The sequence below is a fragment of the Eulemur rufifrons genome, chromosome 8 (genome assembly GCF_041146395.1).
Source record: "Eulemur rufifrons isolate Redbay chromosome 8, OSU_ERuf_1, whole genome shotgun sequence".
Lineage (NCBI taxonomy): Eukaryota > Metazoa > Chordata > Mammalia > Primates > Lemuridae > Eulemur > Eulemur rufifrons.
In genome coordinates this window covers 6,247,352-6,266,152 of record NC_090990.1, presented here as the reverse complement: position 1 = coordinate 6,266,152, position 18,801 = coordinate 6,247,352, and the positions used below count along the sequence as shown (strand labels likewise).

Genomic DNA, 18,801 nt, shown 5'->3' with positions numbered 1-18,801 from the left:
CTCTAGGAAGCGGCAGGGACAGAGCGGCGGCCAGAGCTCAGCTCTGGACACTAGGTGGCTTAGAGGATCCACGAGGTTTTCCAAGGCGAGCGGCTGCTGGCTTCCCCACTCCTCCCCGCTGGTGGGCTCTGCTGTGTGATTCTCTGCCGGCTGGGCAGGCAGCCCTGGCGGACAGGCAGGAGGGCACCGGCCCAGGAGCCAGCCCTCCCAGTGACCAGAGTCCAGGCAAAGTGGGCATGAGGCTGGAGGCAGCTCCCGAGGGGGAAGGCAGCCAATCATGGACATTTGCAACAGGGACTGTGGGAGTCCAGACCGTATTCTCTGCCCATCCTTGGCCCCCTGGGCATGAGGCACTGCTGAGCCCATGGTGGAGGGTCTCTGGGCTGTGCTTTGCCCCTTCTTTTGAGTTCATGTGCCCCCTTTGAGAATCCACTTAATAAAAAAAATCTTATCATAAGCATAAATATTGCTTATAGTTTGAGGGGTTTCACGGATCTTATAAACCCAGCCTAAGACCCCCTAGGGTCCCTTGCTCTGGTGGGCTTCTTTCCAGTTCTCTGAGATGGGGTGGGAGAGAGGAGGCCAGATTGGTCCTCACCCCCATTCCCACCTGTCTGCCTCTGTACTAGGAGAGGAGAGTGCTGTCACACTGGCACACGGGGGACCCCATGGGTAGATCAGGGCCAACACTCAGGTTGCCGCCTGAAGAACCCCACCTGCTCAGGTACATGCCCCGTGCCAGGTCAAAGGCAGCCTCCTCCTTGTCCAGCTGACATTCTCTGGGATTCGTGGGATGTTTGAGGAAGGGTCTTAGCCAAGGTTATGCTCGAACCTTGGATAGTTTTCTCTGGGGAGAGGGCTTGCAGCATGGAGAATAGCACAATTCAGGTTTGACTTACAGTAGTTAGTTTTAAAAAATTATTTTTAACTCTGTGTTTCTTTTGGAAAGCAGCTTTGGGGGAGCTTGCAAAGGGGGTATGTGGGAGTTAGGGGTGCAGGCTGATGCCTGAGCTGGTGGGAAGCCCAGAGGGAGAGTGGGATGGGTTCATGGCAAGTGGATCCTGCTTTTCTGCTGTTTAAGAGCAGTAATGGCCAAATTGCGTGCCCTGAGTGTGCCTTGCTGATGAGATTTACCGAAAGGAAACCTCGCTGTGTCTACTGCTGGTCTCTGGGTGGGTGAGTGTGTGTGTGAGTGTGTGTGTGTGCGTGAGCGCGCGTGTGTGTAAATGAGAAGAAGGGGTGGGGGAATGAGCTCTGCCAGGCTGGCACCCTTCCCCAGCACTAATTGCTGGCAGAGTACCCACGGGGGCTGTGCCAGCGTCTCCAGCTCTGCCCGCCCCCCTCGCCCCTGGGGAGCTCAGCTGTGCAGCTCGCTATGTGAGGGCCATTTCCGGGCCCACTCGTCCCAGCAGCTCCTTTGGGAATTTCAGGGAAATCTGATCCTTGGGGAGACCATGAATCAAGCCCCAGCATCTCTGGCTGGGGATGGGGGACAGGGTGAGACACGAGTGGTCCAGAGCTCCACTGAGGTCTATCTGTCCACTCCCCCGCCTTTCCAAGCTCCGCTCTTAGGGTCTTGTGAGATGTGGTCTGATAGGCTAGGCATTGGGAGACCCCGTTGCAGTTCTGTCCCTGCAGTAAGTCCCTGTGTGTGTGGCTTTGGGCAAGTCATTTTATTTCTCTGGGCCTCAGTTTCCTCTCTTGTCGAATATCCTCTGACCCTGCCACCCTCATAGGGGTGTCCTGACAGCTGGCTGCGCTTATAGCTGTGAAAGTCCTTTGAAAGTAATTAAATGTAATGAAGAATTTATCATGGTTGCGTTGTCAAGTGCAGGGTGTCCCCAATGTCAGATGAGCTGGTTTTATATGATATGGTATCAGTCTCAAAGGGGACCCCTGTGAATTCCATTCTAGGAAGCCATGGGCCTGCATGTAGCGTGTGGTGCTGGGGTTGCATTTTTGTGTCACATTGTGTGTTGGGTCTCTTATCATTGGAAGCTTGGAGCTGAGTTGGAGGGCGCTGCCTTGCAGGCAGAATGGGAGATCCCATTCAGGATGTGGGGTGTGCTTTGCTGTTTTGTGCCTCTGGAGCCCACAGGGTCATTGAGGAGCTATATGTATTGTAGATTATGTGTTCTGGAGCCAATTAGCTGGGAATCAATGTTGTCTGACCTTGCATCAGTTACTTAACTAGCTTGTGCCTTGGTTTTTCCCATCTGTAAAATGGGAACAGTAGTGCCTACATTGTGGGGTTGATGTGAGAATCAGCTGAGCTAAGACGTGTGAAATGTTTAGAGCAAGCCTGGTACTGGTGTGTGTTACAGGCCCATGGGGGGCGGATGGGAAGTGCTTGCTGCTTACCAGGGATTGCTGTGGGTAGGGGAATGGGGAGCTCGCCCTCCCTGTGTCTGGGGCCTGGGATCCCATTAAGTGTGGGGCGATGTCGTGTTGGTCAGAAATTCAACATTTTGTGTGTCACCTTCACCTGCCTGGGCTGCCTGGCATCCTCCTGGGATTTTTAGCATTGGGTCTGGAGGGGATGAGGAGGAAGACTGTGCCGACACCTGGAGTCAGTCCCAAAGTGAGGCAGGGACCACTGGTCTCTCTTTCCTGTTTTGGTCAGACTGGGCGTTGCTGGAGCTCTGTGGGCTAAGGAGGTGGGAGGCCGGGGGTGGAGTGGGGCAGGGGGCAGACCCTGGGAATTGGCCCGTGGTGCCAGTGGACTGTGGCTATGGGAGCCTGATTCTGGGTGCTGGAAGAGTCCCAGAGTCCTGCACATGAGGGCTCCCCTATGACGGAGGTGGTGTGCCTGGCAGAGGGGTGAGAACATGGGGTTTGGAGCCAGGCTGAGCCACATGTGAGCCGTGTTTCTCCCACTTGGGAAAATTAATTCCTCTAATCCTTTTTTTCCACATCTGCAAAATGGGAGTTGGAATTCCTACCTTCTGGACTGTGAGGATTGGATGAAAGGACAGTAATTATAGGTGACAGTTGCTGAGGTTCCACTTTGAGCGCTATTTCACTGCCCGTAGTAGGGGCTGCAGGATGAGGGTGGGAGGATTAATAGACCAGCGGGGGCTAAGCCTCGCCAGAGGGCTGGGGATGACCAGTTTCCTTTTAGCCCCTGACTCCAAGGTTTCCCACCTGCCCTGGGGGCATCCACCAGGCCTGGGTGAGGGGGCAGGGCAGGGCCTGGAGAAGAGGCAGAGTCCCGTGGAGACAGTGACCCAAGGAGGCAAGGGCACACAGCGGAGGGGCAGGGGGCGCTGGAGGGGCAAGGGGCACTTATGGAAGATGAGGTGTATGAAACCCCATCGGCCTCTCCCATTTCACTGTGCTATGCCAAAACACCCCGGTTCCTGTTTCACTATCTGAGATCTGGGAGCAGGTTAATTTCCATGACGAACTCCAGGCCGAGTACTCGGAGGATTTATCTAATTAAACTGATGCTTTTTTCTAAGAAAGAAAGGAAGAGAGAGAGACATGGAGAGAAGGAGGGAGAAAGGAAAGAAAGGAAGGAAGGAAGGAAGGAAAGGGAGGAAGCAAGGAAGGAAGGAGAAACATAGGAAGGATGGGAAGAGTAAGGAACAGAGAGGGAAAGAAGGAAGGAAGGAATGGGAGGGAAGGAGGAAGCGAAGATAGAAAGCCAAGAAAGAAAGAGAAGGAGGAAGGTAGGTAGGCAGAGAAGCTGGAGGCTGACTGGTCATGTTTGAAAGGCTGTGACGGTGTTACAGCTCTTTTAGAATTTGTCTAGCAGGTTTTCCAGTCCTCACCAGAAGACCCAAAAACACAAATAAAGGCCGTGACAGAGTGGAGGAGGGGCTTGGTGGCTGAGGTGAGGGCCTTCCTGGTAGGCCATGCTCCTGTCTTCTGGCGAGATTTTAGTTTACTTCCAAAATAGCTCTTGCACTGGGAGGAAAGGGGGTAGCTAGAGAGTTTGGGGTCTGTACTGTCCAATATGGTAGCCGATAGCCCATGTGGCAACTGAAAGATTTGGTTCTTCAGTGAACCCGCCATATTTCAAGTACTCTGGAGCCACATGTGGCACGTTGAACATTTCCATCATTGCACAGAGTTCTGCTGGAAGCTTCCCTCAGAGGGGCGCTTCCCTCAGAGCTTGGGCTGAATGGATGCACCCCCAAGGGACTGTGATGGAGCCACAGTGAGGGGCTGGGCAGCAGGGATGCCCCCAGACGTCCCTGGGGACTCCCGACCTGGAGCCAAGGCCTCCGTGGAGCTGGGCTGTCTTCTCTTCCTGTCCTGCCTCAGCTCTCCTTCTCCCAGGGCGGCGAAACGGCCGATCGGGAGTTAGGCAGAACGGGGTTAAAACCCTTCTCCCACTTAGGATCTTTGTGACCTTGGGCAAGGGTCTGAGCTCTCTGATCCTGTGGAATTGGACTGACACACACAATGCCTGCCTCATTGGGTTCTTGTGATCATTAACCGAGGGGATGCGGTCAGCACTTTGTAGGGTAAGGGCACAGCGCGAGCACTTGAAAAATGGGGGCCGCCATTATCATAATTATTATAATTGTTGATATTATTTTCATAGTGATTATTGAAGGGCTTTTGTGACTGCCTAGTTCTTAGGGACACTCCCCCACCAAATACTGATTTATCCATAACTGACCCTTTCCAGAAATTAGTTTAAATGAACCTCCCCAAATCCTTTTTTTCTGGGAACCCAGTTTGGATTTCTTCTTTCCATTCCTCCTTTCTTTGGGCAAAGGAAGGCTTGAAACTGCCCCAGAATGAACTCTTGCACATCCTTCTACTTGTGATTAGAACCCCGTTCCTCCCAACACACACATAAGTGTGCTCATGTGCGCACAAACACACACACATATACACTCTCCTGTACTCGCCAAGCCATTGAAAAAAAAAGTAAACACAACCCGAAGTTTTAAAATAGGGGTGAGTAGATGCGGCCCGGCAGGGCTGGCTGGGTGTTTTGGGGGTGGGGGTGGGGCAGTGGCCTCTGGGAGGGATGTGTGTGTTTATTCCCGGACATTGCCCAGTGCCCTGTGTGCTAATGTGGGGCTGAAAAGTCCCCTGCATTGTGCAGGCTCCTTTCCCCGTGAAAAGGCAATTGAGTCAGTGAGTTCCGAATGGATTGGAGCTGACAGTAAATGAGAATTTGGCAGTGGGTAGACAACAAGCTCCACCACCCTCCACCCACCACCTAATACACACTCATCCCTCCCTAAACTCCCAGTGCTTGTTTTACAGGGATTTGGAAAAGAATTATGATTTCTTTTTGTGTGTATCGACATTATCAGCAGGGCTTCTACCCCAGCCTGCCCCCCACCTTCCCTGTGGCCTCACCCCCTCCCCCAGGTGGCCACCCTCCTCCCCTTGCCGCCTCGGTGGCTCCGAGCTGCCAGCGATCCCGAACGAGTTAAGGGCTGAATCAACTGTAGACCCAGCTGTACATTTTACTCTGGGTTCCTGAATGAAGCCATGTGCTGTGCTCAGCACGATTGGAGACTGTCTGTCCCGGGTGACCCCCCCCCCCCCCCCCGGCTGCTGGGCTCCACCAGCTTTCCTGGGACCTGCTGGTAGGTCCCAGGAACTCTGCCCTGGCAACTGGGGAGCGAGCGGCCCATGCCGTGGGGGCCTTGTCTGGTGCCCTCCCCACATCCAGCCTCTTATGAGAGACCTATTTCAGTTGTAAAAGGAAGGGTGTACCATTTTGGGTTGGCATTATCCCTGGAGTGCAAAGAAGACTTGCAGTTTTGAGGGTTCACGTGTGCCCGGGGACCTGCCCTGCCCCTCTGCCCCCCATAATGCTCCTTTCCACTGTGTCCACACCAGTAAATCAGTCAACAGATAATTACCGGTACCAGGCCCTCGGCAAGGGTCCCATGTCCCTAAACCTCCCTGCTTAAACATTCCCAAGAGCTCCAGGGAGGGAAATACTGCCGCCTTGCAATGCCCCTCCTGTCATAGCCCAGGTTTGTGAAATGGCATCTTTTTAGCCTGGCCACCCTCTCCTGGTGGAGGTGTAGCATCTCTCCTATTCCTGGGGGTCAAGAGGAACAGAGAAGCACTCGTTTGGGCAGAATTACAGCCTGCTCTGTGGGGGCATATGTGTCCCCCAGCGGCTGGGGCTGCCTGTTGTGTGCTCCTTTCTGGAAGAGGCTGGGGGAGTCTGCTTGCTTTAGGAGCTATGCTGGGAGAATAGTGGTTAGGTCCATGGGTTCAAATCCCCAGTTCCTCATTTATTAGGACTGTGACTTTGGACATATCAATAACTCTTCTGAGCCTCGGTTTCTTCATTTGTAAAGGAGGACCGATAATAGCGCCTGTGGCATGGGGTTGCTGTGAGGATTAAATGAAATAATGCTGGGCTCTTGGCACAAGCCTGGCACGTGGTAACAGGGGGTAGCTGTCATTGCTACTATTACTGTTTCTGCTCTGTCCTCTCCATCTGTCATCATGAAGGCAGAAAGACAGAGGGTCAAGCCTGTCCCTCTGTTTGGGCTCCAGGACCCCCAAGGCCAGGCTGGAGCCCCAGCCCAGAGGCTGTAGCCACCAAAAGTCTGTTGAAGCATACTTGCCAAACCAGCAAGGCAAACACGTCTGCCTAGTACAGAGCCCTGGAGGGAGCAGGGGAAAGGCTTGCGATGCCCAGGGCTGGGCTCTTGGACGCCCAGGCGCCTGGCCCAGGGAGGGGCCGACTCCCAGACGCGGGCCGCCATCTTGCTTCTCCTTGGCCTCTCCTCACAGACAGGTGTGTGGCCCTTGCCCTCCCCCAGGAGCAGGTGGCCTTTGCAGCCTGGCACCTGTTCCTGGAGGGCAGCTGCCAAGAAGGTGCAAACCCAGGGATCGCCCTGTCCTCTGAATCGTTGCACGAGGCCCGTGTGCTGCCTGGAGGGGCTGGCCTGGGCCTGTTCTAGTGGAGAGGTCAGAGGAGGGGCTTGTTCTCTCTCCCAGAGCCCCCTCCTCGCCCTCCAGGTGAGTCTCGGGGGAGCAGGGGCCAGCATCCCGAGGTCTGTGTGCTGGGGACTTGCTGGGGCGGGTGGAGGTTGTGGAGGAGGGTCTTGCTTTTGCCCTCGAGGGGCAGCAAGTGAGCAGAGTAATTTTACATTTTCATGTTATTAAAAGAGAAAGGAAACAGACATTTACCAAGTGCCAACTGTGTGTCAGAAGTTGTGCTGTGACTTTTTGTGGGATTGAAGGACCCAAGGCAGATAGGGGTTCGATTCTTATCGTATCCAGCAGCAGACAAGGCTCCGAGAGGTTCAGTAACTTACAGAGTTCACCCAGCTCGAGCAAGAGAGCCAGGGTTTCAGCGGAGGTTGGTCTGACTCTGAAATGCATGCTTTTCCCCACGCACAGAGAAATGGAACCGTGATTTAAACAGTTTTTGAAAGTAGTTAAAAGGAAAAAAATTCACCCCAACTTAACTATCATAATACAACCTTATTTAGTATTTAGTGTGTTTCCGTCTAGTGTTTTTTTCCTTTGGTGACTGTATATATTTATACCATACGTATTTTACATAATTACAATCATAAGAGAATATGGTTTGGGTTGAAGCCCTGGATGAAATAGGATCTCCCAAGGTGGGGCTACCAGGGAGTGACTGATTCTCGGCAAAATAGTGTCCCGGTTTGGGCTTGGGGCCAGCTTTTCGGTAATGGGGTTCCTGACGTTGCTCTGGAGAAGGCAAACTGGGTGACTGGAAAGGCAGGCAAGACCCCTGTGTACTCTTCTGAGTTGGTTTGGCTCAGTTAAGTGGTAGAATTTTCCTTTTAACTCACTTCCTTCTTGCTTTTGATAAATGGGAATATTTGTACCATTTTCCCGAATGACCTCCTCTCCTTGGGGTAATGAGAAAATGAAAGTCTTTGCTAAGTGCTTTGAGATATTCAGATATAAAAACGGAGAGCAGAGTGTTGTCATGGGCCTTTTGCTGCCAGGGCGCTTTATAAAGAGGAAGGGCAGTTTGTGGGAGTGAAGGTCGACCTGAGGATGAGGGCCATCGCTGGAACCCGCGTCTCTCTGGGCACCAGAGCAGGGGGTCTGTGGCCCGGCTCATGGTGAGCAGGGTTTTGGTGGCACCTCTGCTCGTCCTCCAGGTACACGCTCCAAAGCCAGGTCCCCATGGCCAAGGTGATTGGGATCATTCAGGCGTCAAAGCCCCCACCTTGGTTTGAATCTTGTGGTTAAATGATTCAATACAAGGAGAGGTCTCTCCCTCTCACTTCATAGCGTCAGCCCAAGAATAACACGGCGGAATAAATAACTGTGTCACCTATACAAATAATCATCCTGACGATGATTTCGAAACATGGAAAAATGTTTATTGTACGAGTGAAAAAAAATACGGAATGCCAAGTGTTGTGAACGCCGAGATAGAAACTATATAAAAATACAAATGCTTATGGACAAAGCTTGAAAGGTAATCCTCCAAAATGAAAATTATAGCGTTAGGGTGGTGGGACTACGGTGATTTGTTTTTTATTTCACAACATTTTATTTAAATTCCCCCCTGTGATTAAAAACCAACAAAGCCGATGTGTCGGCCCAGCAGGGAGCCCTGGCAAGGGGGAGGGGGCGGGGCAGCGCCAGGCGAGAGGGCGCCTGCACCCACGGCCCCCGAGGGTGCTGAGCTCACCGGCTCTGCCAGCCACAGAAACCTATGAGATCTCGAGAAGCCGAGGCGTATCGGTGACTCAGACCTTCGTGTTGTGCTGTTCAACAATAGCTTTTGTCCTTTGCCCAAAACCCTAGGCCAGTGTGCTAAAAAAAATTATAAAATTATGAGATAGTTTGTACTTTCCTTACCAGCCGGTGCCAGCTTCGGGAGCTTTATTTATTCAAGGTGGGGAGGCAGGGAAGGCGGGGTGGGGGTGGGGGGGGAGACAGAAAAGAAAAGAAAAACAAGGTAGAACTCGGACAAGGCCCAAGAAACGTTTGAACCTCAACAACAAACTTTCTTTTGTTTCACCGGTGGGGAGAAAAAAATAAGGAGGAAAAAATTCAGAGGACCAGTTTGAACCAAATAAAACCCCTGCTGTTTCGTGTGTGGGGTTGCTGCTTTTGCTTCTTGCAGTGGGTTTCGCCTTTTACTAGCAGAACATGAAAGCTGTGTCGTGACGCTCACCTGGGGGCCAGAATGTGATGCGGATGGCGTGGAGGGGGGCCCAGGAAGGAAGGGCTGGGGGCCCGGGGGCGGTGGCCGGGTGGGAGCAAGGACGATGACGGATGGGCTGCTCTCTCGTGTTCGGGCCAGGGGTGCCCAACTGCCAGCAGCCTCTGCCCTCACTCCCGCTTGGGTTTAAAGAAGATTCTTACCTCCTGATGTCCCAGAAGCCACTGTCTGCCAGTGGGACTCAGAATGCCATGTGGATCAGGGGCAAGGACAGGTTTGCGTTGTACCAGTTTGGACGGGAACTTTTCCCCTACTGTCCTTTGGAAGACATTTTAAGGGTTGGATTCAGAAAGAAAGACCTTGGGAGAGGAGAGTTGGAAATGGGTGTGTGCGAGATTGTGTGTCACTATGTGTGATTGTGTGTAAATGGTTGTGTGAATGTGATTGTGTGAGACCATATGTGATTGTGTGAGATTGTGTATGATCATGTGTGTAAATGAGTGTGTGACTGTGTATGTGAATATGCGTGATTGGCTATGAGATTATGTGTGATTGTGAGATTGTGTGAACGATTGTGTGTGATTGTGCGTGAGATTGTGTGAGCGACTGCATACAAGACTGTGTGTGTTTGTGTGTTTGTATGTGTGTGTGTGTGTGTGTCCCTTTGGTCTTAATCACTTTTTTCCCCGGTTATGTGGCAGCCAGGCACAGTCAAATTGATGGGGGGCCTTAACCTCCATTTTCTGCACGTATCACTTTGTGCCCCTGCCCCAAATCTGCTCTCTGAGTGGACCTGTGCGGTGGCCTGGAGCCAAGGGCTGATTGGCACTTCTTCCTTCCAAATCCGCTCAGACTGGTTGTGGGAATAACGTAGGGGTCGTTTTTTTGGCAGTGGTTTGACCAGTAAGAGAAAGGAGGCGTGGGGGTGAAGGGCGAAGTCACAGAGGTCTGAGGTGGCCTGGCCTGGGACTGGGGCACCCAACTCCCAGCCCTGTCGGCCTTGTTCCGTGCTCAGGACGGATTCCCTGTTGAGCTGCTGAGGCTCGAGTGGGCTCAGAAGCACCTTCTTGATCTTTCCATCATCATGACCGTTCCCGTGAAGAAGGCAGCTCACAGGTGATTGTCCCGTTTTCCAGATGAAGAAACTGAGGCCCAGAAAGTGGACATTGCTTAGCCAAGGTCCCACAGCTAGTCAGTGACAGATTTAGAACTAGGACCAAGTCTTTGGGCTACTTGGAAACGTGGTCGTCTCCCCCAGTGGCTCAGGGCAGGACTGGCCAGTTCCACACGTGGAATCGGGCTTCCCTCCACTTCAGGAAGACAAAGGGACCGTCCTAGAGCGTCAGATTTTGTGGTTGGGGTGACTAATGTCTCTGTCCAGGACAGAGCACTGGACGGGGAGACAGGCGAGGGGGTTCCAGCCCCACCTCTGCCACCGGCAGGCAGCCATGTCCCAAGACCTCGGCTTTGCCATCTAGATAGAGCAAGAGGGCTGGCCCAGTTCCTTCATCCCTTCCCACCCCAGGACTGCCGGAGCTCCTGCCACAATCAGAGTCTGCAGCTGTGCCATGCAGCAAACCCTCTCCCACAACCTGTCAAACCAGAGATGCCAGTTTCCCGAGGGCGCCCAGGAGCTCCCGCCCCTGTCTTGTACCAGGGAGAGCCCTTTCAGGCACGCCGGGCAGTGCCCCCAGCCCGTGCCCTGTGCACCTGCGTATTGATAACTGCGTGTCTGGATGTGTCTCGTGTTGGAGCCCTTTGGTTTGAACTTGCCGAGTACTGAGAGGCCGAGACGTGAGACAATTACGAGCAGGGGAGAGAAGTGGTACCCTGTGACAAGAGGCAGCTGTGGAGAAGGGGCAGGCTCCATGCCCGGGGTGAGCACCATCTGGGCAGGAGGCCTGGCTTCCAGCTGTGGGGGCTCCGGAAGGGCAGAGCCTGGGAGGAATGATTTTGAAGCCACTACTATGGAGATTAAGGGGATGAGAATGTAAATCTCAAGTAAAAAGGTAATTGAATGTAATAGCAAACACTGCTCGCTCTATGTTAATTTTAGCTCTTCCCCTGGATACAAGACGCTGTATTAGTGTTTTATTACCATTTTGTTTGCACTAATAAAATAGTAAAATTTATTTCAAGGAAGTTGAAGGATGGTTTTACAATGCAAATTTGAAGAAATTGGACTTTTCATTTATGCCTCTGCTATTTTAAACCCTGACGGGTGTAAATTAGCTACAGGGACCGAGCAGACCCCACTGATAGGGACTTGGGAGGCAGGAGCCCTGGCAGAGGTTCCAGACAAGCTCAGGACAGAAAGCAGAGGGTGTTCCGTGGAGGGGCGTGGGGTCCTTGGGGGCAGTGGGTGAGGGCGTGTCAGGCATGAATGACTCTGGGTGTAGGTGGGCTTGTCACACACCGGGCTGGCAGGGAGACACACGTGGCCACAGACCTCAGGGCTTCGTCTTCCCTCTCTGCCCTTTGGCCTCCTTCCTGTCCTGACGTTGGGCCTCTGTTAACCTGGTGAACCCCTAAGGGCAACGGAGCAGCCTCTTTCCTCTGCACCTAGAAAGGGCAAGTAGACCAGTTGTCCAGTTCACACCTGGCCCTTTGAAAGGGGCTGAAGATTGAAGGGACAACAGGAGCATTGAGGAAACTCTGAGCCTAAAAGGAACTAGGGAAAAGGACCCAGGCCAGAAACCAGCCCCACCCAGGCTCCCAGGCGCACTGGAGAAACTGAGAGCAGGACCTCCTCAATCAGCCGGCGTGCCTTCAGGCTGGGCCAGAGGTCCCAGATGTGGTAGTGTCCTTCAACCAAGAAGCTAGAGGACTGAATTAAAACAAGAAAAAAAACCAAGTTGTCTGAATTTTAGGGAACTGGATGATGGTATAGGTAGGTGGAGAAAGGGGTGATAGGAGACTCTCATTTTGCATTTTGGGTGAAGAATTCAGGTTGGATCTTGTTTTATCCAAACCAGTTTGTTTATCTCTGAAAAACTATCAGCAGCAATGGCCCAAAGCGATGCACTGGGGGACCAGCTTCCAAAGGGTAGGGAGCCGAACAAGTGTTCTAGCATCTGGCGGAGTCTGCGGCATGTATTGCCCAGGGTTTTCTGGCCTCCTGCCTGGTGTGGGGAAACGGTGCCGCCTGTGTCGCCAGTTTTCAGCTCCAGCCCTAGGTCTTGTGGGGTTTTTCTCAGTGTGTTCTCTCTCCCTTGTTCAAGTGGGTGAGCGTGTGTGTGTGTGTGTGCGCGTGTTTAATGCAAAGATTCAAACTGTTGATGCTGGCAAGGCGAGAGTAGAGCGACTGAAGGAGTCTGTAAGAAACTGGAGTGGAGATGGTTCCCCGGGACACTCGAGGACCCTCTTGACTGCAGATCGCATGAGCTCTGAGTGTTAGGACTCTGCTCATGGGTTGCAGGGAACTTGGTGCTGGGGCAGAGGAGGGTGGGCACAGGCCCTCCGTCTCGCTTGGTGGCTCCTCTAGGCTTACAGGTCACGCTTGGAGCAGGGGCATCTGCATCGACCCAGGTGGTGGGAAACACCCGAGGGTCAGGGTGGCCTCCAGCAGCAGGGCCAGAGCCCTGTGTGGCTGTCAGTGGAGCAGGAAGACTCTCCATCTGGGGCTCGTTGTGGTCCTTTTGGATCAAGGGGCTATGGATGGGATTTCTTGGGATCATGGGGCTTAGGGAATGTGCAGAAGCCAAGGGACTCTAAGCCCAGCCCCATCACAGGCCAGGAACCTCTGCTTTTCTTCTGGGTACACAGGAGGCCCTGGTGGCTGTGGGTTGGCAGCTGAGGGGCAGAGAGGGAGGCCCTGAGCTGGTGGAGGCGGCTGTGGCCAGAGCAGGTTTGAAAGTGTTGCCGAAAGGAGTCAGAGATGAGAACATTTATAAGTGGCCTGTTGTTTAGCTTTTGAAATGGTTTCCCATTCTGAGAGTGGGGAGACGCACCGCTGTGTACCCAAGGATTTAGAGAAGGCATCAGACAGGGGGGTTACACTCTGGGTGGATTTCAATCCAAAACTGTAATTACATCAGCAAGCAGACAGAAATGGGAAAAGAGGATTAGTGGGGTGCCCCTCGTGGGCACGGTGGTGGAGGGGGCACCAGGAGTGGCTGGCCTCTGCATCGGCACCTGCCAGCTCTCTTAGGCTCGAACTCTGTGCTGGCGTCAGAGATAAGGTGGTTCGTGCTGGACTGCGTGAGGAGCAGCCAGGGTTCCCTGGGGAACCCATTTTCTACTTGTCTACTCTTAATTCTCCCCAGCCCGTCTCTGGAAGGTCAAGGCCTCTCTGCAGCTCCAGGGCTGTCCTCCACCACCCTCATGGCCTCTTCCAACACGTGTCTGCAATAGAAGGAAGCTCCATTTTGAGTGGTTTGACTTTCTTTTTGGCATGGGGTATGTGTGTGTGAGTTGGGGAGAGGGTAACCCAAAGGGACACCAGGGGACCTGATGCCTTGTCCTGTTTGGTTTGGGGGAGCCTGGTGCCTGGTCCGTAGCACCTCCCCAGTTTTCCCTTTTGCCAGGAGAAAAGGGGGCCAGAACACCTAGGCCTTTTGCCCACCAGCCTCTGACCCTGCCTCTCATCCCGCTCAGCCCCCTGGGGTGTGACGGTGGCATCCGGCTCTCCCCTCCCTCTCCCTGCCCCCCTGCACCTGTCAGCTGCCTCATTGACTGTCTGGCTGGGCTGCCACCCATCCTGTCCTCCCAGGCCAGCTCCGCCCCCACCCCCTCCCCCAGGCCCACACTCCCTCCCTTCCTGTCTCTGCCCACGTCTGTCTCTACCTGCCCGTCGCCGGCACACCTGAGGATCCGAGGCTGCCTAACGGAGTGTGGGGACGGTTCAGGGTGTTTACCAGACAGCCAGGATAAGGTATTAAATCCTGTTGCTGTCTTCCCAGCGCCAGGTTCCTCAGATGGTTTTCCAAATCCCTAATCTCAGTGCCCACATCCCTGCCCAGCCTACGTTTGATGGGAGCTTTCCTTTCCGATTGAAGCTGAACCGAGCAGGATCTGTCATGGGGTTGGGTCTGGGTTCCCACCGGTGCATGATGACATGGGCGTCCAGCCCCTTCCTCTCTTTGGCTCTTCCTTTCTCCCCTCCTTTCTTTCTCTGGGAATCTTAGTGAGTGGGGGCCAGGATTCTACCAACAGGTGTTCTAGAGCTTTCTTGAGCCTCCCACCCCGCCAGTGTGATAGTGAGGCCCCCCTGCTGTAATGAGGGGAGTCCTGGATTGAGCCTAGTGGCAGAGGCACAGGGATCCAGCTCGAAGAGGATCTGAGATGGGGTGGGCAGGTAAGCAGCAGCCCTTCCAGAGCCCACCGTTGGGATTCTTCACGCTCAGAAGTGGCCAGTGTGGGGTTTTGCTCATGACACCCTGCGAGAGAGTCTGTAGAGCAAACTTGTTCCTCCCTCGTGTCTCTGTGTTGTTTTAGGAGATGACAGCTCTGGGGAGGAGGCGTGCTCCTGTTTGGTGCTTGGGGTGGACACCCTGCCCTCGTTTAGCTGGTCAAGCCTCTGGGGTCACAGGAGGGCCCAGGTGCTCCCCAGTGAACGGGGACATTGAGGCATCCAGTGGTATCCATTCTTGATATAGGGCCTTCCCTTTGGTAGGACATCTGGGGACCACTCTGCCCTTCCTGGCATGGTAGGGCTGGGCAGAGAGCAGGGAGGCTCTGACCCTGTCCTTCACCTTCTCTCCCAGAAACTAGGCTGGATGAGGCCCATTAGCTTACTTCCCCAAAGCTGGGAAGTTCTGCGAGTGGAGGAGCAGGACTCTAGACCAGTGGGGGTGCTTGGCTAATGGTGGCGGCCTATATCTGGCCCTCTGTGGCTGCCTGGGACTGAGGGGTATGTTCTTTCTCCCAGCTGTCATATGGCCGGGACAGAACTCCTAATGGCTGCTTCTCTCCTCTCTCCCTCCCATGCCCCTTCTCCTCCCTCCAGGCAGCCAGAGGTCCTAAGTTGGGTTTCACAACAGCCCAAGCCTCCTTCTCTCTCCAGGTCTTCTCACCTTGCTCTTGCTGGGCTCCAGGTGTCACGTGGCCCCACCCTCTCGCTGTGGCCTTGGCAGTCATCACTGCTCCTGGCTTGCCTCTCTGTCTCTTCCTGAGGTCAGTGTGCTGCAGGAGCAGAGGGGTCCCCAGGCCTAGCAGACTAGGGGCTTGACAGTGGTGAACAGGGCTGGTGACCAGACAGGGGGCAGCGGCTGACTGCATGTTATATCCTCAGCCAGCACCCCCATTATCAAGGCTAGAAGCTGGGGCTCCCGTGGGAGTCCTGGGTGCCTGTGTTCCTGATTTTATTTGGGAGGTGTTCTTTTTCTAATATGTGTTGGGCAAGGATCAAGAAGTGGAATAGGGAAAAAAAGGGGCTGAGAAAATCTGGAGGTGACAGTTGGGCTTGTGAGGAGGAGGAGAAAGAGGAGGAGGAGGAGCAAAGAGGTGAAATTAATTCATTAGAAAAACTTGTTTACTGGCTTTGCTTAGGTGCCTCCATTTTAAAAGTCTACGTTTACAATAAGTCGCTAATTAAAATACAAAATTAAGCAACAGCTATGTTTTTTTTTCCCTTACACTTTAATTGCATGATTTTTTGTGATGTAATTTCTGGAAACACCCAGCATACCTCACAGGGCTGATTGTTTGATAAACTAGAAGCACCTGAAACCAACCCAAAAAATAAATATATAAATCTGAGGAGAACTTAAGGTAGATTGGAAATGACAGAGAACTGCAGACAGCAGGGAACCAAAAATCCATAATAATAATAAAAAAACTTCTAAGTAAGGACATTTATCCTGCCTCCCCACCCCCGTTCCACCCGCCCCAAAACCAGAACAATCTGTGCATCTCAGGGGGGAAAAGGCTGAAATAGAAGCCAGACCAAAGTGGGCCAGTCACTCCCTGTCCCTCACCCCCAGGTTGGTCCTATGGAGAAAAAGCAGACACAACTTGGAATCCTCCCTGATGCCGTTTCTAGCTGGGCCCAGTATTTGCTGGGGCCTCTGCTTTCATCCCTGACCTTTCAAGGGGATTTTCTTTGTCCCCCTTGTTCTGAACCTAGATTCGATCCCAAGAAGGGGGTGTGGGGGCAATGACTGTCGCTCCTGGGAAGAGCAAGCCTCTTCCTGCTTAGCCATGGCAGATGGTAGACCTGGGTTGCTGGCCCAGCATTCCTGGCTACCCTAAGAGTACTGGCTCTTCTAGAAGGTAGTAGGAAGGGGTGGTCCAAGGTAAGAGAAGTGTGGGTTGACTTGCAGACAGCCCCATGGCCTGCTGCCTTCTTTCAGATGTAGGCCTAGGTATGATTGCAAAACTGCTGAGAAACCTGTCAGGAACTGACTCGGGTGGGGCTGGGAGGAAGCTGGATCCCACTGGCAGCCTTGCTGCTGGGGAATCACAGGCCCCGCATCATCTGCACCTCCTGGGTACGGGGCATCTGGGCAGTGGGAGCCTGTGGAATAGAGGGGACCTGTGACCGGACTGCTAGCTCCTTTCTCTGTGCACCAGCTGGGGGCCCAGTTGGCTGGGGACCTCAGGAACTTCTGTACATTCTGCTCCTGGGGAAAAAGGAACTGCCCCCTTTTAGGGTCTTTCTAAAAAATATATTTTCTCCCTGTTTATAACTCATGCTCATGGCTCATTGGAAAACACAAAAAAGTGTAAAGAAAATAATTTAAAAATGTGTAGTGTAGTAGTGAGAAATATGAGTTAGGGAGACAGAAAAACCTGGTTGTGAGCCCCAGCTTTGCCACCCAGCAGTGTAACTTCGGGTAAGTCACTTAACATTTCTTAACCTCAGTTTCCTCATCTATAAAGTGGGGGCAATGATAGTATATATCTTATAGGCTGGTGAGAATTCAGTGTGATGATTCATATAAAATACTTAGCACTGGGCTTGGCACACAGCACACTTAAATATTAACTATTTCTGTTATTCTAGCTAATAGTGATTATTCTCACTGCCTTGGGATAATATACTTTTTATGTTTTATTAAGAAAATTTTTTTTTAACATCGATGAGTTATCTATCTAAACCTGTGCTGTCCAGTATAGTAGCCTCTGGCCATGTGTGGCTATTTAAACTTTCATTAATTAAAATTAAATTAAATTAAAAATTCAGTACCTCAGTCACGTTCACCACCTTTCAAGGGCACAGTAGCCACATGTGACCAGAAGCTGCCTACTTTGTGGAAGTGTGTCTTAGTAGCTGCATAGTAGTCCACCATGTGCCCCAGTCACACTCTTCCCATTGGTTTGAATTTTTGTTCCTGGGAGGGCGGGGCATCCTCTGGGCTCTGATTGGGTCTGCTGGGGTTGCCCTTCCTCCTGGCACTTGGGCTGTGGCATGCTCTGATTGGTGCCAGGCAGTGAAGGATTCTGGGAGGAGCAGGCCCGGCCTGCTGATTGGCTCCCAGTGGTGGTGGTGCCAGGACAAGGGGCGGGGCTCTGTCTCCCCTCCCCCACAGTGGGCTCTGGCAGGGCAGGAGGGGGCTGCTCCCCTTAGCACCCCAGTGCCCGCCTCAGGCTGGCTCCTCCACACCCTTCATCTCACAGGGCCGGACACCAGGGAGCGGAGGGACTTGCTTGAGGTAGCAGAGATGAACACTCTGGGTCCACCTCCACTGCCCAGAGGGTCCAAGATGCACCTTGGAGCCCCCCACTGGAGGGAGGCCACCGGAGGCGAGGCGGCCTTTCTTGGTGGGGAATGCCATGGTGGGGGCTGGCCTGGCTCCCCGAGGCCCGTGCAGGCCTCGTGATCCTAGTGAGGGTCTTCAGGCTTCTGGAAGGGCCCTGACTCAAGATGGTTGTGAGATTCCCTGGATGGGGTATGGGGCTGGGATCCCAGGCCTGGGGGCTGCTCCGGGAGGACCTTGCAATGGCAGGTGACCATCCTGTGACTAGGGTTGGCAGAGTGAGTGCCGGGGTGCTGAGGGGATCCCGGGGTCACGGCTCTCCCGTGTGCCGAGGACAGAGCTCCGGGTAGAGGGCTGGGGCAGGCCGGCAGGGGAAGTGATCCCCAGGGCAGTGGGCAAGACGGATAGGGAGAGCCGAAACCGGACCTGCTGATGTGGCCCTTTCTGCTCGCAGCGGATCATAAAATATGGCTCAGATTTTCATTACGGGCTTTATCGATTATCTTCTGGGATGGATGAATTATAGAGAACATTAAATTTTTTTTAAAAAGCAAGTGAGAGAGGAAATATCTGAATGAGTTTGGGTGGTCGATGGCAGAAAGGGCTGAGCCACCAAGCCTGGTCTCCGAGCAGGGCGAGGACCAAACTTCTCAGGGCAGGCAGCCTCTGACCCTGGCCCTCGGCCTCCTGGGCCTCCCTGGGGTTGGCCTTGTGTTAGGGAAGGCCTGTGCCCCGTCCCCTCCAGGGATCTGGCCTAGGTTCTGGGGAGGCAGAAAATCGGTCATTTATCGGAGCTCTGACCTGGAAATAAGACCTTTCCCAGGCTTTGGGCCTTCGTGGCTGGGAGGTGGGCCCTATGCCCCGCTGTTTGCCCTCCAGGGAGCTCCTGATTCTGGAGACGCCTGCCTGGGCAGAGGGAAGGTACAGAGGGCATGGTCGGTCTCCTGGGGTCAGGACTGGGAGGGGAACTCCTGAAGAATGTGGACACCCGGTCTGTTAGCTGCCTCATCTTTTTCCTGCTCCTTCTCGTTCCGTTTGTCAGCAGTCACGGACACAGAGGGT

The 18,801-nt window shown here is 53.4% G+C and overlaps 1 protein-coding gene and 1 non-coding gene across 2 annotated transcripts in view; both read left to right on the top strand.

Annotated features, from left to right (window-relative positions):
• Positions 1-18,801, top strand: part of CASZ1 (castor zinc finger 1) — a 145,249-nt gene that overhangs the window by 7,645 nt on the left and 118,803 nt on the right. The gene's annotated exons all lie outside the window — the stretch shown is intronic.
• On the top strand, positions 3,724-3,785 carry LOC138391124 (U7 small nuclear RNA). Its single transcript, XR_011234745.1, has one exon. It is a non-coding gene; the product is annotated as a U7 small nuclear RNA (small nuclear RNA).